Source organism: Pongo pygmaeus, chromosome 20 (genome assembly GCF_028885625.2).
Source record: "Pongo pygmaeus isolate AG05252 chromosome 20, NHGRI_mPonPyg2-v2.0_pri, whole genome shotgun sequence".
Taxonomy (NCBI): domain Eukaryota; kingdom Metazoa; phylum Chordata; class Mammalia; order Primates; family Hominidae; genus Pongo; species Pongo pygmaeus.
Window position 1 is genome coordinate 60,116,888 of NC_072393.2, and position 13,668 is coordinate 60,130,555.

Below are 13,668 nucleotides of genomic sequence, written 5' to 3' on the forward strand. Positions count from 1 at the left end.
CCTACCATTTGATGCAGCAATCCCACTCCTGGGTGTCTACCCAGAGGAAAAGAAGTCATTATACAAAAAAGATACTTGCACACACATGTTCATTGCCACAATTTGTAATTGCAAAAATATGGAACCAGCCCAAACGCCCATCAATCAACGAGTGAATAAAGAAAATGTGGTATATATATACCATGGAATACTATTCAGCCATAAAGAGGAACAAAATAATGGCATTCACAGCAACCTGGGTGGAATCGGAGGCTATTATTTTCAGTGAAGTAACTCAGGAATGGAAAACCAAATATCACATGTTGTTACTCATAAGTGGGAGCTAAGCTATGAGGACACAAAGGCATAAGAATGATACATTGAACTCTGGGGACTTGGGGGAAAGGTGGGAGTGGGGGTGAGGGATAAAAGAGTATACATTTGGTACAGTGTGCTCTGCTTAGGTGATGGATGCACCAAAATCTCAGAAAACACCACTAAATAACTTATTAATGTAACCAAACACCACTTGTTCCCTAAGACTCTATTGAAATAAAAAATAAGGGCCAGGCGTGGTGGCTTGCGCCTGTAATCCGAGCACTTTGGGAGGCAGAGGTGGACAGATTACGTGAGGTCAGGAGTTTGAGACCAGCCTGATCAACATGGTGAAACCCTGTCTCTACTGAAAATACAAAATTAGCTGGGTGTGGTGGCGCATGCCTGTAATCCTAGCTACTCAGGAGGCTGAGGCAGGAGAATCGCTTGAACCCGGGAGGCGGAGGTTGTGGTGAGCTGAGATTGTGCCATTGCACTTGAGCCTGGGCAACAAAAGCAAAACTCTGTCTAAAAAAAAAAAAAAAAATTAAAGCCAGGTGCGGTGACTCACGCCTGTAATTCCAGCAATTTGGGAGGCCGAGACGGGTGGATTACCTGAGGTCAGGAGTTTGAGACCAGCTTGGCCAACATGGTGAAACCCTGTCTCTATTAAAAATACAAAAATTAGCTGGGCGTGGTGGTGGGCGCCTGTAATCCCAGCTACTCGGGAGGCTGAGGCAGGAGAATTACTTAAACCCAGGAAACGGAGGTTGCAGGGAGCCGAGATCATGCCATTGCACTCCAGCCTGACCGACAGAGTGAGACTCTGTCTCAAAAAAAAAAATTTTTTTAAATAAATCAATACAAATAAAGTTAATGTATTTTATTTAACCCAATATATCCAAAACATTATTATTTCATGCAATCAATATGAAAAGGTTATTCATGAATTGCTTTTCATTCTTTTGTTGTTGTTGTTTTTAAATTAATTCTTTTTTTATTTTTTGAGACGGAGTCTCATTCTGTCGCCCAGGCTGGAGTGCAGTGGCGCAATATTGGCTCACTGCAACCTCTGCCTCCCGGAATCAGGCGATTCTCCTGCCTCAGCCTTCTGAGTAGCTGGGATTACAGGTGCACGTCGCCACGCCTGGCTAATTTGTTTTGCATTTTCAGTAGAGACGGGGTTTTGCCATGTTGGTCAGGCTGGTCTCGACCTCCTGACCTCAGGTGATCCGCCCACCTCGGCCTCCCAAAGTGCTGTGATCACAGGCGTGAGCCACCATGCCCGGCCTAAATTAATACTTTAAATTAATTAAAATGCTTTTAAAAAGTCCAGAACAGGCCGGGAGCGGTGGCTCATGCCTCTAATCCCAGCACTTTGAGAGGCTGAGGTGGGCGGATCACCTGAGGTCAGGAGTTCAAGACCAGCCTGGCCAACATGGTGAAACCCCGTCTCTACTAAAAATACAAAAATTATCTGGGCTTGGTGGTGCACGCCTGTAATCCCAGCTACTCAGGAGGCTGAGACAGGAGAATCCCTTTAACCTGGGAGGCAGAGGTTGCAGGAAGCCGAGATCGCGCCATTGCACCCCAGCCTGGACGACAGAGAGATACAACATCTCAAAAAAAAAAAAAAAAAACCAAGAAAGAAAAACTAAAATGGTACTATGTTTTGCGTTTTTTTTTTTTTATTCTTAGTTGTTTTTTTTTTTGAGACATGATCTCACTCTGTCACCCAGGCTGGAGTACAGTGATGCAATCATAACTCACTGAAACCTCAAAACTCCTGGGCTCCAGCCATCCTCCTGCCTCAGTCTCCTGAGAAACTGGGGTTTCAGGCACATACCACCACATCTGGCTAATTTCTTTTTTTAATTTTTAGTAGAGATGAGGTTTCACTATGTTGCCCAGGCTGGTCTCAAACTCCCTGGCTCAAGCAATCCTCCCTCCTTGGCCTCCCAAAGTGCTGAGATTACAAGCGTGAGCAACTGTGCTTGTCCAAGATGGTATTACGTTTTTGATTCAGGCTTCAGGTAGAAGGTACCCTAGTTTTATTGCCAAGAAGAGATATAATTTCTATAAAACAATTCTCCTATCTAGCTAGTTTTAGGAACACTCCTACTGGTCAAAGTTAGTATATAAAACTACGGGAACCAGAATTAGCTGTAATTACCTTAGGCTCCACATATGCACGTACTTAAAAAAATTAATGAACATTTCTTGGAAGGTGGAATGCATCTTTTACACCTGAGCAAATTGAGGCTTGGGTTACACAGCTCTGCCTGGTGCATGTGATTTATTTTCTCTCTCTTTTTAAGACCTAGTCTTGCTCTGTTGCCCAGGCTGGAGTGCAGCGGCGTGATCTCAGCTCACTGCAACCTCCGCCTCCCGGGTTCAAGCAATTCTCCTGCTTCAGCCTCCCGAGTAGCTGGGATTACAGGCGCCCGCCACCATGCTTGGCTAATTTTTTTTGTATTTTTAGTAGAGACGGGGTTTCACCATGTTGGCCAGGCTGGTCTTGAACTCCCAACATCAGGTGATCCGCCCTCCTTGGCCTCCCAAAGTGCTGGGATTACAGGCGTGAGCCATCACACCCGGCCTGGGCAAGTGATTTCTTTCTGCCTAATCGTCTAATCATTAACCGGTAACTGAAAATCACTAACAATTTTAATCTTACGACTAATTGCCCAGCAGTCAATTCATGCAAGACATATTTTTTTTAAATTGAGGCTTCCGTGGATGGTGATAATCAAAACTGGAATGATTTTCATATGGAACAATGAAGAGCGCCCCTTTTTGAGTTTTCTAGACTGACCTCTGACCTCTGTTTCGGAGGACCGGGCTAGGACTGGCCTGGGACTGCAGAGGATTTTGTTTTGTTTCCTGTGGACTAAATTATGATAGGATTTTAGGCACCAGTAGAGGGCGCTGAGACACAGGTGGGGGAGCAGAAGGCAGGCTGTTCAAGGGGAAGTAAACCTAATCGCGTTCCCTTTAAACTTTGAAATGACTCACCACGGAGTCAGCTTGAGGAAGTAAAACTTAATAGGAATAGTCTCAGTGAACAATGCCATAAATTGACACGCAGCCTAGTGCCAAGTTCTGATAACAAATCAGTAAGAAATGCGAGTTAAAGGAATGCCATTGTTCCCTTAGGGGGAAAAAAAACTCTTCTTTGTTAAAGCCAGTGATTACCAGCAGAGGGTAAGGCCCGTTCAGAAGGTCAACCGGCAGTTTTAGAAATTAATATGGTCTCACGCATGAATATTCTTACAGTAATTCTACTTGGGTGATTCAACTCTGACAAAAATAGCAGAGATGTTTTCTATTATTTATTTAATTTATTTACCTTTTTGAGACAAAGTCTCGCTCTGTTGCCCAGGCTGGAGTGTAGTGGCGAAATCTGGGCTCACTGCAACGTCTGCCTCCCGGGTTCCGCGATTCTCCTGCCTCAGCCTCCCGAGTAGCTGGGATTACAGGCACCTGCCACCGCGCCCAGCTATTTTTGTATTTTTAGTAGAGATGCGGTTTCACCATGTTGGCCAGGCTGGTCTCGAACCGCTGACCTCAGATGATCCACCTGCCTCGGCCTCCTAAAGTACTGGGATTACAGGCAATAGCCACCGTGTCCAGCCACAAACTGTCTTATCAATGGCAACTGTCTCCTGATCTGTTGGCTTCATAACTGAATAATAAAACCTATGTTTTGCCAGGCGCAGTGGCTCACGCCTGTAATCCCAGCACTCTGGGAGGCCGAGACAGGAGTATCACCTGACATCAGGAGTTCGAGACCAGCCTGACCAATATAGTGAAACCCTGACTCTACTAAAAATACGAAAATTAGCCGGGTGTGGTGGCAGGTGCCTGTAATCCCAGCTATACAGGGGGCCGAGGCAGGAGAATCGCTTGAACCTGGGAGGTAGAGGTTGCAGTGAGCAGAGATTGCACCACCGTACTCCAGCCTGGGCGATAGAGCTAGACCCTGTCTCAAAAAACAAACAAACATACAACCCCATCCCCCAAAAGACCCTACAACTTAAAACAAGAGGCAAAATTGCCCTCTGTTGAGAACCACTGTTCTAGACTTAATCTGTTAGAGTCATTTATTTATTTTATGCACAGAATAACTTTGTTCCAGACTCTAAAATAATCTATGCAGTCTTCCGTGCAGGTTGAGATACTTAAAACTCTATCAGCAAAGGCCGGGCACAGGGGCTCACGCCTGTAATCCCAGCACTTTGGGAGGCTGAGACAGGCGGATCACGAGGTCAGGAGATCGAGACCATCCTAACAGGGTGAAACCCCGTCTCCATTAAAAATACAAAAAATTAGCGTGGTGGCGGGCGCCTGTAGTCCCAGCTACTCGGGAGGCTGAGGCAGGAGAATGGCGTGAACCTGGGAGGCGGAGCTTGCAGTGAGCCGAGATCGCACCACTGCACTCCAGCCTGGGTGACAAAGTGAGACTCCATCTCAAAAACAAAAACAAAAACTCTATCAGCAAAGTCACAGCTATGGCTAATTATCATAGGTTTGTTCAGCTTCTTTTTGCAAACTCACCTTCTTTTTGCAAACATAATTTATACTGTTTAATCAGGGTAATTTTTCACACAAAAAAAGATTCTAGCAAACATAGCTGTCCATAACTGTCATGGTTTCCAGGTTGCAAGTTCATAATCATTTGAATTATTCAAATGAGTCTCTAAATGCTACAAAAATATTGTCTTCTACAATGGCAAGTTATAGAATAAATATATAGTTGATCCTAATTTCAGGAAACTTGGTATGTAAATATTTGCTCACATTCTTCTTTGTTACGTACACAAAGACTAATGAGTAAACCTGTGCTCACTTACGTCATAGCTTCTTGAAGTTTTTGTTTGTTTTTTGTTTTTTGTTTTTTTGAGACTGAGTCTTGCTGTGTCACCCACGCTGGAGTGCAGTGGTGCGATCTCGGCTCACAGCAAGCTCCACCTCCCGGGTTCACACCATTCTCCTGCCTCAGCCTCCCGAGTAGCTGGGACTACAGGCGCCCGCCACTATGCTCGGCTAATTTTTTTTTTTTGTATTTTTATTTATTTATTTTTTTTGAGACGGAGTTTCACTCTGTCACCCAGGCTAGAGTGCAGTGGCACGGTCTCGGCTCACTGCAACCTCCACCCTCCAGGTTCAAATGATTCTCCTTCCTCAGCCTCCTGAGTAGCTGGGACTACAGGCACCTGCCACCGTGCCCGGCTAATTTTTTGTATTTTTAGTAGAGATGGGGTTTCACCATCTTGGCCAGGCTGGTCTTGAACTCCTGACCTCATGATCCACCCGCCTCAGCCTCCCAAAGTGCTGGGATTACAGGCGTGAGCCACCGCGCCCAGCCTTTTTTGTATTTTTAGTAGAGACGGGGTTTCACGGTGTTAGTCAGGATGGTCTGGATCTCCTGACCTCGTGATCTGCCCGCCTTGGCCTCCCAAAGTGCTGGGATTACAGGTGTGAGCCACCGTGCCCAGGCGAAGTTTTGTTTTTTGTGTGTTTTTTTTTTAATTTAAGCAAATATATGGTTTTTGTTTTTTATGTATTTGTTTTTGAGACAGGGTCTTGCTCTGTTGTCCAGGCTGGAGTGCAGTGGCAAGATCACAGTTCACTGCAGCCTCAACCTCCCAGGTTCAAGCGATCCTTCCACTTCAACCTCCCAGCTGGCTGGAATTACAGGTGCACACCACCATGCCCAACTAATCTTTGTATCTCTTTGTAGAGATGGGGTCTCACTATGTTGCCCAGGCCAAAAAATATGTACTTTAAGGAAAGGATGAAGTAAATAGTATTTTAGTATATAAGTAAGAGTTGAGTATCCTTTATCCAAAATGCTTGGGGCCAGAAGTGTTTCGGACTTCTGATTTTTCAGATTTTGGAATAATTGCCTATAACCACAACAACCAACATTTACTGAGCATGTACTGTGTGTCAGGCAATGATCTGAGCCCTTTACATGCATTAAGTTACATAATCACTCAACAGCCCACTAGGTGCATATTGTCATCAGTTTCAGTCCACAAAGGAGGAAGCAGAGAGGAGAAGCAACCTGTGCAAGAGCACACCCAATACCTTTTGCTGCTAACAAGCCTTCTCCTTCTGTGAAAGGGCCCTATGTGCAAAGCAGACCCCAAATGCACATGGAGTTAAGAAACTAAAGAACAGGCCGGGCGCGGTGTCTCACCCCTGTAATTCCAGCACTTTGGGAGGCCGAGGCGGGCAGATAATGAGGTCAGGAGATCGAGACCATCCTGGCTAACACGGTGAAACCCCGTCTCTACTAAAAATACAAAAACAAAAAATTAGTCGGGCTTGGTGGCACACGCCTGTAGTCCCAGCTACTGGGGAGTCTGAGGCAGGAGAATGGTGTGAACCTGGGAGGCGGAGGTTGCAGTGAGCCATGATCGTGCCACTGCACTCCAGCCTGGGTGACAGAGCCAGACTCCGTCTCAAAAAAAAAAAAAAAAAAAAGAAAGAAACTAAAGAACGAGGCAGACAAATCCAGGTTATCAATATAAAGTTTTTTTTTTCTTCTTCTTTATTTGAGACGGAGTCTTGCCCTGTTGCCCGGGCTGGAGTGCAATGGTGCGATCTCAGCTCACCGCAGCCTCCACCTCCCGGGTTCAAGAGATTCTTCTGCCTCAGCCTCCTGAGTAGCTGGGATTACAGGCGCCCACCACCACGCCCAGCTAATTTTTGTATTTTTAGTAGAGATGGGGTTTCACCATGTTGGCCAGGCTGGTCTTGAACTCCTGACTTCAGGTGATCCGCCCGCCTCGGCCTCCCAAAGTGCTGGGATTACAGGCGTGAGCCACCGTGCCCGGCCCCTCCCTCCCTCCCTCCCTTCTTTCTCTCTTTCTTCTTTTTTTGGAGAAGGAGTCCTGCTCTTTTGCCCAGGCTGGAGTGCAATGGCGCGATCTTGGCTCACTGCAACCTCCACCTGCCGGGTTTGGCGCCTCTCCTGCCTCAGCCTCCCGAGTAGCTGGGACTACAGGCGCCCACCATCACGTCACGGCCAACTAATTTTTGTATTTTTAGTAGAGACGGGGTTTCACCATATTGGTCAGGCTGGGTCTGGAACTCCTGACCTTGTGATCTGCCCGCCTCGGCCTCCCAAAACTGCTGGGATTGCAGGCGTGAGCCACTGCGCCCGGCTAGTTCCTGTTCTGAGGCTTTTAAATAAACTTTCACTACTGCTCTAAAGCTTACCGTGGTCTCTCCTGCCTTATTCCCCTCAGTGGAATCCTTTCTTCTGAAGAGGCAAAAATTGAAGTTGCTGCAGACTCCTACGCATTCTCCGCTGCGGACTCCTGCGCATTCTCCGCTGCGGACTCCCGCGCATTCTCCGCTGCGGACTCCCGCGCATTCTCCGCTGCGGACTCCCGCGCATTCTCCGCTGCGGACTCCCGCGCATTCTCCGCTGCGGACTCCCGCGCATTCTCCGCTGCGGACTCCTGCGCATTCTCCGCTGTAGACTCCCGCGCATTCTCCGCTGCTAACATACTTTGGTGCTCTGTGATTCAGATACTTTCCCTACTGACATTAAAGTACAATAAATAAATAAATTAATTAAAATAAAATAAAAGAATGGTAGCTCTCATCCGAAGGCTCTAGGAGAAAATCAGATTAAAAAAAGAAAAAGGCCGGGCGCGGTGGCTCACGCCTGTAATCCCGGCACTTTGGGAGGCGGAGGCGGGCGAATCACGAGGTCAGGAGATCCAGACCATCCTGGCTAACACGGTGAAGCCCCGTCTCTACTAAAAATACAAAAAATTAGCCGGGCGCGGTGGCGGGCGCCTGTAGTCCCAGCTACTCGAGAGGCTGAGGCAGGAGAATGGCGTGAACCCCGGAGGCAGAGCTTGCAGCGAGCCGACATCGCGCCACCGCACTCCAGCCTGGGTGACAGAGCGAGACTCTGTCTCAAAAAATAATAAATAAATAAATAAATAAAAAGAAAAAAGAAAAAATAGGCCGGGTGCAGTGGCTCACACCTATAACCCCAGCACTTTGGGAGGCCAAGGCGGTCAGATCACTTGAGGCCAGGCATTCAAGAACAGCCTGGCAAACATGGTAAGACCCTCTACTAAAAATTTAGCCACACATGGTGGCGTTCACCTGTAATCCCAGCTACTTGGGAGGCTGAGGCCCCAAATCGCTTGAACCCAGGAGGTGGAGGTTGCAGTGAGCCGAGATCGTGCCACTGCACTTCAGCTTGGGCAACAAAGCCAGACCCTACCTAAAAAAAAAAAAAGAAAAAAAAGCTGACGTTCTATGTATAATATACTATATTCTTACAATACAGGAAGCTAGAGAAAAGGAAATGTTATCAAGAAAATCAGTGTGGGGCCGGGCACAGTGGCTCACGCCTGTAATCTCAGAACTTTGGGAGGCCAAGGTGGGCGGATCATGAGGTCAGGAGTTCGAGACCAGCCCTGATCAACATGGTAAAATCCCATTTCTAATAAAAATACAAAAATTAGCTGGGCATGGTGGCACGCGCCTGTAATCCCAGCTACTCAGGACGCTGAGGCAGGAGAATCGCTTGAACCTGGGAGGCGGAGGTTGCAATGAGCTGAGATGGCGCCACTGCACTCCAGCCTGGGCAACAGAGTGAGACTCCATCTCAAAAAAAAAAAAAAAAAGAAAGAAAATCATAAGAAGGAGAAAGTAGTATATTCACTGTTCAAGTATAAGTGGATCATCATAAAGGTCTTCATCTTCATCATCTTCAGGTTGAGCAGGCTGAGGAGGAAGAGGAAGAGTTGGTCTGGCTGTCTCGGGGTGGCAGAGGAGGAAGAAAATCCCTGGATAAGTGGACCCATGCAGTTCAGACCCGTGTTGTTCAAGGATCAACTGTATACACACTTATATTTCTCAAAAACACCCTTTGAGTTCAGAGCTTGCCAGATGTAGAGTGACAACCTGAGTGACAGCTGTCAACTCATGCGCCCCATGTCTCCCAGGTATTCATGGAGAGCCCAGCTGGGCTCCATAACCCAGTCCTTGGGGATCTGTTTCCCAAATGTCTCTCTCCAAACGTTGCCGGCTGCCAGATCTCATGTTTTACTCCTCTTCCCCTTGTTCACTCTCCTCCAGCACAGCGTTCATTTTACTCTTTTTAGAACAGGCAAAACACACTCCCACCTCCAGGCATCCGGATCTGCTATTCCCCCCACCAGAGACGCTCTCCTTGGAGGCATGCGGGCCCCAGATCAAGCACCGTCTCCGGAGAGGCTTTCTCTCGTCACCTCTCCTAGAATTGCATTGGTTACTCCTGCTCTCATGCCCAGCTTTTTTTCTTTATCACACACGTCACTGTCTGACATAGTGTGACATGTCTGTGTGTTCCTGTGGGTAATTATTGGTCTTCCCTTAAAGTGCAGGAATGCCATGAGGACAGGGACTTTTTTTGTTTTTGTTTTAAGACAGGGTCTGGCTCTATCACCCAGGCTGGAGGGCAGTGATGTGATCACTGCTCACTGCAGCCTTAACTTCCCTGGGTTCAAGCAATTCTCCCATCTCAACCTTCTGAGTAGCTGGGACCACAGGCACATGCCACCATGCCCGGCTAATGTTTGTATCTTTTTTTTGTAGAGACAGTGTCTTGTCATATTGGCCAGGCTGGTTTCGAACTCCTGGCTTCAGGTGAACCACCACCTCGGCCTCCAGAAGTGCTGGAATTACAGGCATGAGCCACCGTGTCTGGCTAAGGGGACTTTGTTCTTTTTTTTTTTTTTTTTTTTTTTTTTTTTTTTTCAGAGACAGTCTCACTCTGTCACCCAGGCTGGAGCGTGCAGTGCTGTGATCTCGGCTCACTGCAACCCTCTGCCTCCCGGGTTCAAGCGATTCTCCGGCTTCAGCCTCCCGAGTAGCTGGGACTGCAGGCGTGCACCACCACAGTTTTTGTATTGTTAGTAGAGACGGGGGTTTTGCCATGTTACCCGGGCTGGTCTTGAACACCTGGGCTCAAGTGATCCTCCCAACTCAGCTTCCCAAAATGCTGGGATTACAGGTATGAGCCACCACGCCCGGGCTAGAGGACTTTATTTTCTTCGTGGCTCTATCTGCAGTGCCCGTTTGTACCAGGGCACAATGCACTCTAGGATACTTGCCGAGTGAGGGAATTTCCCGTTAGCTAGTGTAGCTTCATCTCTCCTGCTACCACCCATGCAAGACCATCAGCGTCTTTCCCAAGGATCCCCGTCTTCTGTACCCTGTTCACTTGACATCCTCACCAAGTTGGTATCTTTCTGCCACCCAGCAAGATTCTTTTATTTTTTTATTTTTATTCATTTTATTTTATTTATTTATTTATTTTTTTGAGACGGAGTCTCGCTCTGTCGCCCAGGCTGGAGTGCAGTGGCGCGATCTCGGCTCACTGCAAGCTCCGCCTCCCGGGTTCATGCCATTCTCCTGCCTCAGCAGCCCGAGTAGCTGGGACTACAGGCACCTGCCACCACACCCAGCTAATTTTTTTTTGTATTTTTAGTGGAGACGGGGTTTCACCGTGTTAGCCAGGATGGTCTCCATCTCCTGACCTCATGATCCGCCCACCTCGGCCTCCCAAAGTGCTGGCCATCGTGCCCGGCCTAAGATTCTTTCAAAAACAGAAACCGGATTGTGTCATTTCCAATCCTAACAACCCCTAATTGCTTCCTTTTCCACTTTGAACAAAAGCCAGATTCTTTACGGTGTCCTAAAACGCCTTCCATGATCTGGCTCCTGTTAGCGTTGGCTGCTTTCCTTCCTACCTCCAGGTTCCTCAGCTCTCCCTCTCTGATGCATCCCATTAGCCGCTGCGCTGTTCTTCATACACCAGAAAGGACGCCTTTACTCAGGGTTCTTACACTAACCCTTCCCTGTGTTGTAACATCCAGGCTTCCTTAGGATCTCCAGGTAGCCCCTCCTCCTCATTCTGCAGTTCTCAGCTTAGACATTACAACCGCAGCTTCCTCAAAAAAATTAACAATAGAAATGCCATATGATCCAGCAATCCCACTACTGGGTACATTTCCAAAGGAAATGAAATCAGTATGTGAAAGAGACACCTGTACTCCCGTGTTTATGGGAGCACTGTTCCCAGTCGCCAAGATGTGGAATCCACCTAGGTGTCCACCAATGGATGAACGCACCAAGAAAACAGGGTGTGTACGCACCATGGAATACTAGGCAGCCTTAAAAAAGAAGGAAATCCTGGCAGGGCGCGGTGGCTCACGCCTGTAATCCCAGCACTTTGGGAGGCTGAGGCGGGCGGATCATGAAGTCAGGAATTCGAGACCAGCCTGGCCAACATAGTGAAACCCTGTCTCTACTAAAAATATAAAAGTTAGCCAGGCATGGTGGTGCACGCCTGTAGTCCCAGCTACTCAGGAGGCTGAGGCAGGATAATCGCTTGAACCCGGGAGGCGGAGGTTGTGGTGAGCTGAGATCACACCACTACCCTCCAGCCTGGGCGACAGAGCTAGGCTTCGTCTCAAAAAAAAAAAAAAAAAAAAAAAAAAAAAAGAAGGATATCCTGTCATTTGGAACAGCATGGATGAACCTGGAGGACATACGTTAAATAAAGTCAGCCAAGCACAGAAAGACAAATACTGCATGATGGCACTCATATGTGGAATCTGAAAACGTGGCACTCATAGAAGTAAAGAGCAGAATGGGGGTTCCCAGTGGCTGGAGGGAGTCCGGGGGTGGAGGAAGAAGAGAGGGAATGGGAAGTTCTTTTTGAGATGGAGTTTCGCTCTTGTTGCCCAGGCTGGAGTGCAATGGCATGATCTCGGATCACCGCAACCTCCGTCTCCTGGGTTCAAGCAATTCTCTTGCCTCAACCTCCCAAGTAGCTGGAATTACAGGCAGGCACCACCATGCCCGGCTAATTTTTGTATTTTTAGTAGAGTTTCACCATATTGGCCAGGCTGGTCTTGAACTCCCAACCTCAGGTGATACTCCTGCCTTGGCCTCCCAAAGTGCTGGGATTACACATGTTAGCCACTGTGCCAATGGGAAGTTCTTAGTCAGAGAATACATTGTTTCAGGCTAGGCACAGTGGCTCACACCTGTAATCCCAGCACTTTGGGAGGTCAACGTGGGAGGATTGCTTGAGCTCAGGAGTTTGAGATTAACCTGAGCAACATGACAAAACCCCATCTCTACAAAAAATACAAAATTAGCTGGGTGTGGTGGTGCGCACCTGCAATCCCAGTTTCTCAGGAGGCTGAGGTGGGAGCATCCCTTGAACCCAGGGAGTTCAAGGCTACAGTGAGCCATGATCACACCACTGCCCTCCAGCCTGGGTGACAAAGTGAGACCTTGTTTCAAAAAACAAAACAATACAAAAAGATACAAAGCTTCAGATAGACAGGAGGTATAAGTTTTAAGATCCATGGAACAAGAAGGCGACCACAGTTAATAATAATGAACCATATTCCGCCAGGCACGGTGGCTCACGCCTGTAATCCCAGCACTTTGGGAGGCCAAGGTGGGTGGATCACGAGGTCAGGAGTTCAAGACCAGCCTGACCAACATGGTGAGACCCCATCTATACTAAAAAATAAATAAATAAATAAATTAGCTGGGCGCGGTGGTGCGCGCCTGTAATCCCAGCTACTCGGGAGGCTGAGGCAGGAGAATCACTTGAACCTGGGAGACAGAGGTTGCAGTGAGCCGAGATCGTGCCATTGCACTCCAGCCTGGGCAATAGAGTGAGACTCCGTCTCAAAAAAAAAAAAAAAAAAAGAACCACATTCTTGAAAACCACTGACAATAGATTTTAAGTGCTCACACCACAAAAAAATAAGTATGTGAGGCAATGCATGTGTTAAACAGCTTGATTTAGCCACTCCACAATGTATACATATAGCAATACATTATGTTGTACACCATAAATACATACACTTTTCTTTTTTTTTTTTTTTTGAGACAGAGTCTTGCTCTGTCGACAGGCTGGAGTGCAGTGGCACGATCTCGGCTCACTGCTGCAACTTCCACCTCCCGGGTTCAAGCAGTTCTCCTGCCTCAGCCTGCCAAGTAGCTGGGATTACAGGTGCGTGCCACCACGCCTGGTTAATTTTTTGTATTTTAGTAGAGACAGGTTTCACTATGTTGGCAGGATAGTCTTGATCTCTTGACCTCGTGATCTACCTGCCTCAGCCTCCCAAAGTGCTAGGATTACAGGCATGAGCCACTGAGCCTGGCCAACACATACACTTTTCATTTGTCTATTTAAAAAATCACTACTGGCGAGGGGCGGTGGCTCTCGCCTATAATCCCAGCACTTTGGGAGGCTGAGGCGGGCGGATCACTTGATGTCAGGAGTTTGAGATCAGCCTGGCCAACATGGTGAAACCCCGTCTCTAC